General features: G+C 52.3%; 1 protein-coding gene across 4 annotated transcripts in view; it reads left to right on the top strand.

Annotated features, from left to right (window-relative positions):
• The first annotated feature begins 5,541 nt into the window (after positions 1 to 5,541).
• The window catches only part of LOC129324899 (patatin-like phospholipase domain-containing protein 6), a 74,564-nt gene continuing 66,263 nt past the window's right edge, over positions 5,542 to 13,842 (top strand). For all 4 annotated transcript variants that reach the window (XM_054972345.1, XM_054972343.1, XM_054972344.1 and 1 more), the window contains exon 1: positions 5,542 to 5,779. The gene's annotated coding sequence lies outside the window, so the exon portion shown is untranslated. The remainder of the gene's footprint in view (positions 5,780 to 13,842) is intronic.

The following is a 13,842-nucleotide window of genomic DNA, read 5'->3' as shown; positions in this document are numbered from 1 at the left end:
CTGGGGGCAAGGCATGTCCCACCCCCACTGGGGGATTGGCAAGCTTAATGCCTAGCCTGCTTCTTGGCCCAGTCATACTTTGTCATACTTTGGGAGCGAGTCTCGGGGGGGGGGGGCTCCCACGTGCTTCCTTTCTCCCCTCGCCCGCTTCCACCAGGGGCGTCGCCTGCGCGGGCCAACCAGATGCGCGCGGCCGGGTAAGGACTCCCGATACCCCGCCCCCAGCCGGCCCGTCTGCCAATGAGAGCGCCCACTCCGGCCGGGCCCGCCCCCCCCCGGGCGATGCGGCGCTTCCAGTGCGGCCGGGCGCTCGGAGGGGCCACTTCCGGCTGGCTCCGCTCCCCCCCTTGCGGGGGCCTCGCGGGGAGGCGGGCGGGGCGAGGCCGGTCCGCTCGGCGCTTTCCCGGCTGAGGCGGCCGCTCAGAAGGCGCGGGGAGGCGGAGCAGGAAGAGGAGGGCGGTGCTTTCTGGAATTTTTCTTGTTTGCTACTTCTGTACAGCTTCATTGGGCAAGAGGGACAAATGAGGCTAAATTTAGAGTTGCAGCAAAGTGAAGAAGATCCAGAGGAGTCAGCCGTGTTAGTCTGTGGTAGCAAAATCAAAAAGAGTCCAGTAGCACCTTTAAGACTAACCCATTTTATTGTAGCATAAGCTTTCGAGCATCAAGTTCTCTTCCTCAGATGCATGGTACAGAGACTGGTCAAATATAGAAGAGGAGGGGGGAGGAGGGGAGGAGAGCGAAGAGGCAATTAGCGGGGGAGAGGATGTAGTGAACAATCAAGGTTCAATTTATTTGTGCGTGGAGGATTTCATTCTGCATTTGAATTGCATAATCAGGGATTGGATGAAACAACAGTGTTTCTTAGGACTAGAAAATGGAAGGAAGTGGATACTCTCCACAAAGATGGGGTTTCCAGTTTTGTGTCCACTGCATCTTTTTTAAAAATGAAAATGCTTTGTTTTTCAGAGGATTTCCCCAAACCCCAGATCATAGTTCAGCCAGAAAAGACAATAGCCGTCCTTGGCAAGAAGAGCGATATATAAGCATGTGGAAAGCGGTGGAAAGCATGTGGGTAGAAATAAGGGGAGGAAAGACAAAGGGTATTATTGTTGGAGTCTGCTACAGACCACCTGACCAGCAAGAAGAAACGGATGCTGCCCTCTTTGAACAGATTGGTAGAGTATCCAGACGTCAGAACCTGAAAATTTAATAAGCATCCCCTTTATTCCTTCATCTAAGTCATTTACGATGTTGAACAACACAGAGGGCGGGACAGATTTTCTCAGACAAATCTTCCTAACTCATATTTACATCCTACTAATTCAAATGTTGGGAGTTCATTTGTTTTTGTATTCAGGGGAAACAGAAGAAATAACCAAACTTACTCAAGGAAATTACTGTTGAGTACACAATATGCCAATTTGGCTGGGTAGCTACAGGCCAGCGAAGGCTAGGTTCTGCTCTCTGTCCTGTCAGGTTCCTGTTTAGACTGACCCAGAGGCCTATCCTACCATTCTCTTTGCCAAGTGACCACCAGCTGCAGAGGCGGTAACCCTCACACTCTACCTTTTTTGCTTCCAGGCAAACGGGCTTGTGTTGGCGAGAGGCTGGCTTGCATGAGCATCTCTGTGGTCCTGGTGGCAGTTCTACAGCACTTTGCCCTGAAGCCTCCGGGGTCCTCCGAGCAGCTGGACCTCTCCCCAACGACTGGGTTCCTGACCGTGGCCCCCAAGCCGTACCAGCTCTCTGCTGTCCCACGCTGATGAATGTGAAGGCTGCAGGCGCTCACGACAACCCTTCTCCGAGTCCCTCTGGTGCTGGGCCGTTTCTGATCCGGCTCCTGAGCCTTGCCTGGAGCATCCACGTCAGCCAAGAGCAATGCCAGAGAACGGCCCCTGCACTCCACTGGTTTTTTCCAAGTGGCCATAAAATTACATGGACTCTTCAAACAGCCCTTGGCATCCTTTAAAGAAAAGGGGCACAGTTGCCTCTACGCTGGTATTCAGCCAGCCACACGGTCTTCTCTCTCCAGCAGAGTGAAGATTTCCTGCTTCTACCCCACTTAATATTGCTTAATATCCCAAGGCCCTTATTTGTCAGCGTGTGATAGAAATATGAAGGCCTGAGGAAAAACCAGGGGCGGGGGGGGGGGGGAGGAGGAGGAGAGGGGACTGTGTGTGTAGTGGGAGCATTTTCCTCCAAGGACTTTTATCAAGTTTTGGAAAGTACTAACAAAAACTACTGTGATTTTTTCCCTTCAATATATATTCACGATGTTTCTTGTAAAAACCAAAGACATTTATACTTTTAACATTCATAAATACGTCAGAGTTCCATTCTCTATGCATCTTATGTTGTTGAAGCAATAAAACAAGTTTAGGTTTCGTGGTGTCTTGTATAGATTTCATGTTCCCCCCAACAAAACCGCTTTTTTATGGCTTCATAATTTCCAGAAATGGTACATCTCAAGTCAGCTACAGGAGGCCGTCCAGAGTAAGTAACTGCTGGACGTTGTAAAATTCACCTCTGGCCTTAAACTGCAGTTGATTAGGCGGGCCAGAGCCTAATTCAGGTCCACCATTAAAGGCCATGCAATGTGTGTTGGGGTGTGTGTGTGTGGGGGGGGGGTACACGAGACCTCCTCCGGCCATTCGCATGCTTGGTTCCAGTGCCTCTCCATGTGTGCGCCCCTCCTTCCCCCTTTCCACCATGCCACTGGCTCACCACTGCAGTTGGCTCTTCTGCCACCCCACAGTTACTATCTCATTCTGACTCCATTTAATAGCAACTTATTACAGTTCCTTTGGGGCAGGGGAATCCAGTGGAGAGAATCGCATGTGAGCAAAGTGTCTGCATGCTCCAGAGCGCCCTGTGTTGCACCAGGGGTGATGTCATTCCTGGCACGATGCAGGCACACGTCTGGGCACCCAGAGCACGTGGGAGCGTGCTTTGCCCTCGCCACCATGTTCCCACACCTTTCCCCCCCTCTGCCTGCCAGGTGAGTGGAGGCGGGGCGGGGGGCAGAGCCTGGGGGCAAGGCATGTCCCACCCCCACTGGGGGATTGGCAAGCTTAATGCCTAGCCTGCTTCTTGGCCCAGTCATACTTTGTTTCAGGCTTTTCAGCCTAGTTAGAAGCTAATTAAAAGCAAAGGAAACTTTCTCTGGGAAAGCACGGTCGGAATGACACCGCAAGTTTCCAGTCAGATAAGGAGATGGGATGGACTCGGCCACCACAGGTGCGGGATCAGAGAACTTCAAAGACAGGACGCTGAAGGGAGTTCTTGCACCCACATTCCGTCTTATTATCGCATGTGGCACTCTGGGAGTGGAGTGATTCGCTCCCACCTCTGCGGACGTGCTAGCCGCAGCATGCCATCCCAAGACGAGCCCTTCACTGACCGGTCCAGCTGGCCAGGCCACAGTGCGAGCAGGGGGCCTTAAAGGTTGAACCCTCGCTCACTCCAGTTCGATCCTGGCTAGAGGTGGGACTTTGGTTCCTGGCTGCTGCTCTTGTTGGGATGGCTGCTGCTGGTGGGGGCCTGTAGCCACGCACCGTCTTGCCTTGGTTCTCTGGATTTTGGACTCTGAAGTGTGGCCTGGACTTCTGTGACCCAGCTGGAAGGTAGCATCTGCTTTACGACTCAAAGCCTTTAATATGATTGCCGGCGTAGTTATTTAGCTTGTTATTTTCTTCTTCTGCATTGCACACTTCTATATTTTATATTTTACTGCACTTCTTTCAATAAACTTTATTAATTATATCTTTGAGGAGTTATTTGGGTTTGCAACATTGCAATCCAGCACCGTGACCAATTTGCCATAGCTACCCAAGTAATCGTTTCCTGCAATTTAGTCTACAAAGTGTCCTACTTCGCTTAACCCCTGTAAGACTTGGGATTTGCCTCTTGGTCTCAAGCTGAGGGTTAGTCAAAGATGCTGGTGGAGGCTTCACTTTCCAGCTTTGAGAGTCTTGATTTCTCACGCGCGCGCACACACCCCTCAAAGGAAAACCACCATATGGGACCGGAAGGTTTTCTACACCTTTCCTAATGATCTCCAGCATAGAGTTCGGCAGGCTTTTTCACTGCGGCCACATGGTGAACTGACACTTTCCTGAAGCCACACACACGCGATGACCCCTCTCTGGCTCAGTAAAGTCAGACCCCATTAGGATGTACTTGGGAGTCCAGATTCTTTGCCTCCAGGATGCATCACCTCACACTGAGGCAGGCTGAACTTAACTGGCCTTGCTGTAGCCCAGCTACCCGGTTCTGAGAGATCCTCCTGGAGCTCTTCTCAGCCAGCCTCGGTTTCCACCACCCTGAATCATTTGGGATCATCACAGCAAACGTGGCCGCTATGCTGTTCACTCGAAGGTCCAGATCACGTATAATGAAAAAACAAGCACTGCCCCCAACGCCAACCCTTGCGGGACCCCACTGCTTACTCGGCTCCATTGCAAGCGCTGCCCGTTCCTTCCTATTCCCCTTAACTCATTTTCAGTTCTCTCCTCCCAGGCTCGACCTCTGAGCCAGCCCCCCCCCCCCCAGCACAATTCCTCTGCTGGCACAACTCCGAAATATGCTGGGGTGACGCCCCGTGAGCTCCCTGAGCACTTTTGTCTCTCTCTGCTGTGAATGATTCTGTTTCATTACAAGTGAAATCTGCTACTCAGTAGTATAACTCTTTATTTTGGCTTTTAAAATGCAATGCAATTTTATAATAGTGGAAGTCTCCGGTTGTACTTTTTCTTGCATATTTTATTTATTTTAAGTTAAAAACATATGTGAAAACATACAATTTGAATTTTTAAAAATCAGTTCCACTAACTGCCAAGGTGATGTCTCATTCAGGTTGAAATGAAGCAAAATTATGAGATCAAAGTTACATGGGCTAGTTAGGCTTATGTCCAGCCATTCTTGATACTTTTGAAGATGCAAGTTCTTGGGATAAAACCCACTTTTAAGGCTTAACTTTTTTTTAAAAAAAAAAGACTCCCTGGAATGCAGAAGCCCTCGAGTGGACTGGATTCGTGCTTCAGCGCCAACGGTCCAGCTCGCATCCCCCTTAACGTGACGGGGTGGGGTAGAGACGAGCCTGCTTTTGCGCTCTGCACACCGGCAGCACCGGGTCCCCCTCGGGCGCCTTTCCCCACCGGCCGCTAGGTCTGCCCAGGCGCCTCCCGCGGGAGCGAGTCTCGCGGGCTCCCACGTGCTTCCTTTTTCCCCTGGCGCGCTTCCACCAGGGGCGTCGCCTGCGCGGGCCAACCAGATGCGCGCGGCCGGGGCAGGACTCCCGATACCCCGCCCCCAGCCGGCCCGTCCGCCAATGAGAGCGCCCACTCCGGCCGGGCCCGCCCCCCCCCCCCCGAGCGATGCGGCGCTTCCAGTGCGGCCGGGCGCTCGGAGGGGCCACTTCCGGCTGGCTCCGCCCCCCCTTGCGGGGGCCTCGCAGGGAGGCAGGCGGGCGGGCGGGGCGAGGCCGGTCCGCTCGGCGCTTTCCCGGCTGAAGCGGCCGCTCAGAAGGCGCGGGGAGGCGGAGCAGGAAGAGGAGGGCGGTGCCCTGCCCGGCTGCGGGCAGGCAGGCAGGCAGGCAGGCAGGCAGGGCGGCCCCTCCTGGCCCCGGCGGATGCCCTTGCGACGAGGTCCCTGCGCGGCGGGCGGAGAAGCGGCGCTTCCAGAGCGCCAGTCCCGAGCGGATCGCTCCCCTCCGGGCCGGCGGCAGGTCCCGCGGGGAGGGGGCGCCTGGAGAGGGCCCCGGGGCCGCGCCCGCCAGCAGGTAAGCGGGGCGGGGGGGGAGAGAGGGGGTTCCCAACAGTTCCTTCAACCTGTCCCGTTTCCCCCTCAGCCGGTGGGCTTTTTGAAATGTCCCCCTTTCACCCGTGAGGACCCAGCGCGGAAAGTTCCCCCTCCTCGCAGGACTGCACGGCGTCCCCCTTCAGCCGGCCCTTGGTCTGGCTTGCCCCGGTGCGCTCTCCGTGCGCCTGGCCGGGGTGACGCGGGTCACGGCTCACGTGGGGAAAGGACCCGCTCCTTCTCTTCGATCCGTGCCTGCCGGTCCGATCTTCCCGAGAGTGGGGGGGGGGGACACTCGGCCCCCGGACTTCTCAGCTCTGCCCCTTCCACCCGTTCATGTTCCCCAGACGGTGGGAAGGCACACTTTTGTATGTATATTTTCATTGATTTAAAACGTTTTAATGCTACTTTTCTACCCAAAATAGAGTCCCCGAGGAGGCAGACGTTTAAGCATTAACAAACAATTTGTTTTTAAAAGAACATTTTAGATGGTATTTTAAACATTCAGTAAACATACGCACAAACCTGCCACACAGAACAGGGAGCGGAGTGGGCCATGGTTGGGCCTGCGTGGCCTCAGAGGTGGTTTGGTGGCACCAAATTGCAGCGGGCGAGCGTGAGAAGGGCCTGCCGCTGGAGACGGAGTTGACCAGCAACAAGCAACAGCGTTGAAGCGGCTTGAAGGGCGTAAAGATAAAAGGGTTGGCCTGGCCTAAAACTGATTTCGGAGTGCAGAACATGATCAGATTCCTTATCCCCAATTGCTGCCCTAGGGATTGCAGAAAATCATTGGACACGAGGAGGTGCGTCTTGTACGGAATGGTCTTCCTGTCGTGCGTCTGTAATTTGGCCTGGCTCAGTGCTTGAATTACAGGGGGCAAGGCAGGGGAGCCCTTTGTGAGACCCCTCCCCACCTTGCCCGCAGGCCCTCATAAGCTGCGTGCCCGTGATCTGTCCTCACAGAGTGTTCTGCAAAGTATTCCTATACATGTATCCCATCATTCTGCCGTCACTCGGAAGACCTGTGCATAGTCTTGGCTTGGGGCAGTGAGCGCTCTCCAGAAGCACCCCCAGGTACATTGTTGGTGGAAAGTGCTGTGAGCTTCATCCCATGGAACATCGTGGCTTCCTCCGTTGCCGAGCTGCAGGGAAAGCGATGCAGAATCCAGGCCTTGGCCTGGGCTGGGCTGCGGCTGCCTCCCTTTAAGTGCAGGCATCGGGGCTTCTTCAGGCTGAGAGGAGCGTGTGCTATGTGCAGACATATCTCTTCTCCTCTTGAGAAGAAGAGGGTGCCATTTTATGCTAACAAAGCATCCTGTGGACTGTGAAGGAACTGGCTTGGAGGCGGGGCCAAAGCTGCGCCTCCCCCTTTAGCCCAGTTGTCTCTTGTGCTGCTGCAAAGATGTTCTTGGGTGACATACCAACTGCTGAAGTGACTGGTTAGCACCTGCCTTTCAGGGCCTGCAGTCTGCATTCAGCTGGGGAAGAGGAGGAGAAAGCAGGGCCAGCCCATGAGTAGTAGGGCTGCGCAAGGCATGACTGGGTAGCTCAAATGGAGGCCCTGAAAGGCAGTGGGAGATCCTCAAGACAGCATTTCTGCATTCACAGGCAGCGTCACTGAAGGGTGGGGTGGGGGTGGGGGGTGGCGTTGAGTGGATGCTTTGGAGGGACCTGGGAAGGCTTTGAGGTGTCTGGGTGGGTGAAGGGCCAGGTGCGTGCTCCGTTTTGAGCCTTGAAAGGAGCAGCTGCTGGCTGGCCTGTCTTAGGATGGAGTTCTCAGGGGTCCAGCAGACCTTTGTTCCAAGGGAGGAGGAGGGTAAACAACACTGGGACAGGAATTACAAGTTGCCTAGGTTGCTGGGCAACCTGGATCCATTCTGGCAGCCTCGTGTGCTCCCACCCAGCCAACTTGAAGGTCGTTTATTTATATTCAGAGCTTGCCATCTTTAACAGGCATTTTGCTAGTGCTATAGCTGCCATAGTCCATGCACCAGTCACCTTCATAAGCACATAAGAGAAGCCAAGTAGGATCAGGCCAACGGCCCATCCAGTCCAACACTCTGTGTCACACACTGGCCAAAAAACCAGGTGTCCTCAGGAGGTCTGCCAGTGGGGAAGGGATTCTAGAAGCCCTCCCACTGATTGCCCCCCAAACGCCAAGAATACAGAGCATCACTGCCCTAGGCAGAGAGTTCCATCTATACCTTGTGGCTAATAACCACCGATGGACCTCTGCTCCATATGTTTATCCAATCCCCTCTTGAAGCTGTCTATGCGTGAAGCTGCCACCACTTCCTGTGGCAGTGAATTCTATGTGTTAATCATTCTTTGGGTGAAGAAGTACTTCCTTTTATCCGTTCTAACCCGACTGCTCAGCAATTTCATTGAGTGCCCACAAGTTCTTGTATTCAGATTAGATAGCTGCAGTGTGCTTCATGTGAAGACACTTGGAAGCTTTGGCTGGTCCAAGGTGCAGCTGCCCATCGGTTAGTTAGGGTCAGTTACAGTCGATGTTTCAGCCCAGTTTTCAAAGATCTTAATTGACCACCAGGTATGAAGATTGTCCCCTCCCATTTTGGCCTACCTGGCCCCCGAGGCTGGCATTGGAGGCTGTCCGTCCTCCGTGTCCGTCCCCCAAGTGAAGTGAGGAGGGTTCCCACAAGGGAGAGGCTGTTGGTCTTGGTCTTTGGAGTGCCCTCCTAAAAGGCATGCTGCCCGCCCCCCCATCCTGGCCTCATTTCCACAGCAGCTGAACGTGGAACTCTGAAATGGCATTCAGCATGGTGCTTTTCTTTTCCATTAGCTTTCTAATAATAATAAATAAATAAAAAGGACCCAGCGTGATGTGTGGGAAATAGGCTGCCATGAGAGAGAGAGGGCGCAAGGCCTGGCAGGAAGCTGTGGGTGACGATCGCGGAGAGGTTCTGTCTGAGGAGATGCTGGACTTGCGGGGAAGAGGGTGGAGGAGGGGCCGTAGTCCCACAGCCCCTCCTCTGTTGTCTCCCAGGTGCTGCTGCCCAGGGTAGAGACGGGAAGGCCCGTGGGGAGAAAAATAAAGGGGGGGGGTTCTTAAGACTTTTTTCAAATTTTTCAATGGAAAAATTTGGAAATTTGAAGCCGCATGGGGAAAAAACTCTGGTTTTTTTCCTTTTAGAATGAATAACATGTTTTTAAGGCAAAGTTTTACTCAAAAATGTAATATGAAATGTTTTTATATAAAACAATCTACAACATTAGATAATGATAATTTGTATATACTATATAGACTGTGTCCTGACGTGGATAACCCTGGTAAGCCAAATCTCGTCAGAAGCTAAACAGGGTCGGTCTTGGTTAGTAATTGGACTGGAGACCTCCAACAAAGACCAGGGTTACAAAGGCAGGCAACGGCCAAACACCTCTGTTAGTCTCTTGCCAGGAAAACCCCACCAGGGGTCGCCATAAGTCAGCTATGACTTGAGGGCACTTTTTACCACCCCCCCCAAATATAGGCCGTAGACACACAGCATCCATTAAAGCATGTTTAGAGTCAAAACTTGAATAATTTTGGTAACAATTAGCGTATTATAGTGTGTTTAATGATGATACAGATTTTAAATGCTCTGTATTTTCAGTGTTACAAAGTTCAGCTTGATATCCAGATATACTAGTAGTCCTATGTAGTGACTGCATGGGAGCACTTCTGTCAAAATAGTACACTTTCTTTTGTTTGCTGCAAAATGTTTTTCTTTCTCAATTTAATTTTATCCTACCTCACAGATGACAAAATTAGGATACCTGTAATATGGTTGCCTAGGGTAGAGCAGTTTGCAACTCTTTCTCACATATTGAATATATATGTAATTTTTCCTTATAAAAATTCCATTTATACATTTAAATTCCAAAAATATGCCAGCCAGATAATATTCTTTATATGTTAACTAGGGTACAAAATTATGCATTTTACGCTGTTTAATTCAGCAAAATAAGTTTCAGTGAGATACAAAAGTCTCAGTGTACTTATATCTGATGAAGAGGGCTTTGATTCTCAAAAGCTTAGACCTAAAAAATGTTGGTCTTCAAGGAACTGCTGGACTCCAGTCTTGGTGTGACAGGAAGGTAAGTATTGCGTACTTTAGATCCAGAATATAGAGACTGAAGGGCAGAGGCTGGTATCCAAAGGAAGAGAGGCCAGGCACCCATAGCTGGTTGTTGGCATCTTCCTGTCACACTTGCACATTTCTTCCGGCACACACAGGAACTTCAGAAATTGGGTGTGGGGGAGACCTGGCGCCGTGGCTCTTGTATGCCTGTTGGGTGCGTGATTCTTTCTGTGCTGATCTCTGGGTTCCTGTGTTTAAGATATTTTTTAGGACTGAGAAATAAGTTCATGATTATTATCTGACACCTGTTTCTGTAGAGGATATGGTGCCTCTCCACATTTTTGAATCCCACAAATAAAAACAGTAACAAAAATGATCAGTATTAAAAATACAGGGCCACGGATGGCAGACCAGATAGAGGCAGAGACTGGGAACGCAAACCAGGCCCCAGGAGGTGCACCATAGAGAGGAACAAGCGGAGGGCTGGAGCCATGATGAGTGAGTTCGCTGAGTGGCTGACTCTCTCTCTTCCGTGGCTCTTCTCAGCACTCGTGCCAAGGGAGGCTGGGGGCGTGGCACCCCTTGCAAGTGTGTTCAGCAGATGTTGGCTTGGGGGACTCGGTCACAAACCCTCTGGGCTCCCAGCTGCCCTAGGCTGCCCAGCTTTACCCCATAGCTTGAGGCTATGCGCTCTGAGTTGGCAGAGAGCCAAAGAGTCTAGGTTTTTATCTGTGGTTCTGTCTCCTTTGCAAACCGTAGGTCTGTCTGTGTGCCTGTGTGTGTTTTGCATGAGAAGGAGGCTTTGGGGCTTCCCTTGGACCTCTCAGTGTTCGTGTCTCTCTTCGTTAGAGTTATCCCTCAGCGCTGGCTCGCTCTACTTAGCGTAACAGAAGAGTTTAGTGAAATGTGAATGAGATTCTTCCTGGCAGTCTTCTGTAACCAAACTAAAAATTATGACTATAACAAGACTTCAGTAACTTCACAGAAATCCTAGAAAGTATAGATACTTAGGAACAATGTAGACATGCAGGCTTTAGACAGAATGCTACGAAGGAACATGAAAAGTATTTTGCTAGCTAATGCTATACTTACAAAAGCATTTATAGTCCCCTTTCTGGGAAGGAGTCAAAGACAGAGACAGACGGTCAGCTCTTATCTCTGTGGTTCCAGAATCTTTGCCTGGACTGGCAGAGGGTGTGCTCTGTTCCCCAGTTCCTCGTCACAGAACTGCAACACAGCCTGGCATATTTATGGACTTTTCTAAAGCTGGGGAGTTTCTTCCAGGAGCCAGTCAGAATCCAGGCAGCAGCTCAAAGTTCCCCTCCTAGCCAACCCTTCACCAGCCAATGCAGAAGGGTGGCTTAACAGAGTCTAGGTCACCAAAGGGAAAACGAGTAACAATTCACCATGACACTTGGAGAGCTTAGCCAAATGGTGAAACTGAGTCTAGGATTGATGTATTGTCGAAGGCTTTCACGGCCGGAGAACGATGGTTGTTGTGGGTTTTCTGGGCTGTATTGCCGTGGTCTTGGCATTGTAGTTCCTGACGTTTCGCCAGCAGCTGTGGCTGGCATCTTCAGAGGTGTAGCACCAAAAGACAGAGATCTCTCAGTGTCACAGTGACACAGTCTTTTGGTGCTACACCTCTGAAGATGCCAGCCACAGCTGCTGGCGAAACGTCAGGAACTACAATGCCAAGACCACGGCAATACAGCCCGGAAAACCCACAACAACCATGAGTCTAGGATTCCTTTCCCACCTCCCAACAATCACTGTATACTTGCCCCTCCCTCCCTGGGATGTAACTGGAGATCTATTTGCTCCATTCCAATGGATAAACCACTGTTATTCTGAGGGTGCATTTATCCTTTCCTAACCAACGCCAGGTCGGTTTTTTACTCCTCCCCCCCCATGGTTTCTTGACAGGGAAGTCTCCTGGCTGAGCTCCAAGCGTGGGGGGGCATCAGTGAGCAGCTCCCCCCTCAAGTCCTCCCTCATCCCATCTCCAGTAGGGAGAAGGCAGGCTTTGCACATCTATCTTCCTTCACGCCCTCGTGGCTGAGGCGAAGGAGGTCATGGTGTGGGGCAATAGTGGGCAGACTGTCCCATGCAGGTGGTTTCATTTCAGGTGTCCTCTCTCTCTCCACTGCCCCAGAGCAGACACCTTGTGCCCCCCCACCCCCAGCCACCTCCCTGCCCCCCATCACCTGAGATCTTAGAAGACAGGGAAGCCACTAGCCTGCGCTCTGGGTAATGCAGAGCGGAGCGCCTCAAAAGAGTTCACTGCAGCCGACTTGCACTGTGCTGGTGTTCCTGTTTGTATCCGTTTCATGGATGGTAACGGCAGCCTGTTTCTGGCTGCCTGAAGCTGATTGCATCAGACCTCGGTTCTAGAATCGCAAGGATGCCAAGCGACCCTCAAAGACTTCACTGCAATTAGCAAAAGTATTTCACTGAAAAGCTGCTAGTGTCATGCTCTGACTCCAACGTTGCCAGGAATGATGTTCACATGCAGGCGTCAGCATATACATGCTTCCAAAGTGCGGGCATTCAACCCCCCCCCCCCCCGGCCCGGCAACAGTCAGCTAAGCTTGGCAGGAAAGTCTCCAAGTGGTGAAAAAACAGCAGGAAGGACGTATGGGGTTTCCCAAGGTCGTGGAGGCTCTTCCCAGGCTAAGGAGGGAGGCCTCTGGTGCCGTTGAGAGAAGTACAGAGATAGCAGCAGGGACAACACACCTCCCTTGCAGGGTAGCACATCTCGGGTTCAAAAAAGTAACATCTGCAGTACGAGCAAAGAATGGCCTCAGCAGTTAACCGTAACATGAGCATTAGGCTGCTGTCATAACAGCAAGGTGTGGCTGGGCATGACAGGTGATGGCAAGCACCTGACAATAATCGGGAAGTGTAAAGATGGACCAGATAGTGCTGCCCTGGTCCTCCGTGCCTGTGGCAAGGAAGTCTCGAGAAAGCCCCATTAAGGAAGCTTCAGGAATTCGTTCATGGCTGTGTTGACTTTCCCCAGCCCTTGATTAAGGCTTCTGAGGGGTTCTTGGACTGCACAAAGTCATTGTCTTCCCTCTGGGGACGTATCCTACTGATGCTTTGATGCACCAGTGTAGTTAGGGGATGTTTAAATTCCCGGTTGTCAGCCTGGGTGTGTTGTTTTGCTGTTGTGCCTTCCCCGTAGCCCCCCATGTGTGTGAGTGTTGCTCCGCCTTGGCAGCGCTACGATCCTAGACGGGTCAGCAGTGGCCCTCCAGCTCTGGGCTGTCTGTCTGTCTGTTGCTGCAGACGGCCGTCTCCTGGCGGGAGAGGCAGCTTGTGGGCGTGTGGGCTTCGGGAGCACGTGGGAGGCGCTGCGCTCCTGGGTGTGAAGCCATCGCCACAACCCTGGCCAGGGACAGCCCAGCTTCCTGCTGTGCCAGAGCCACAGGAAGGGCTGCGTGGCTTGGTTCTGGCCCAAGCTGCTTCCGGAGGCTGGACTGGAAAGCAGGAAAAAGGCGATGGGTGGGAACTTTGAGCGAAGGCTCGGCCTCCTGACTCCGATGAGACCAGCCCTGCGAGGCATGTTCTGTGAGCGCCTGGAAGCTGTAGCAAGAGGAGTGGCGGAGCAGGTTCCTTGACACGCTTTCCTAGGACTGGCCCCACCCCTTGTCTGCCTTCGTGCCATGGGTCGGTGTGGGTGGGTGTGGGTGGGTGTGTTGGCAAAGGATTGGGAAGCGTGGAAGGACAGCAGGGGCTCTGTGTGAACAAGGGGTGTTGGAAGAAATGCCGCGTGAGTGTATAGGCAGACGTTGTGCATCCTGCAGGCGTGTTGCTGCTCATTGTGCAAATGGACCATCTAATTTCTTCTTTGTGTGCATGTGGTGTAATGTGGGATGCCCCACCCAAGAGGTATGGGTGGAGTTCGCCTGTCCTGTTCGAAGCCCCGGCATCTACCAGCTGGAGCCGTTCAAAATATGGG

The sequence above is a fragment of the Eublepharis macularius genome, chromosome 2 (genome assembly GCF_028583425.1).
Source record: "Eublepharis macularius isolate TG4126 chromosome 2, MPM_Emac_v1.0, whole genome shotgun sequence".
Lineage (NCBI taxonomy): Eukaryota > Metazoa > Chordata > Lepidosauria > Squamata > Eublepharidae > Eublepharis > Eublepharis macularius.
This window is presented reverse-complemented; position numbering and strand designations above follow the sequence as displayed.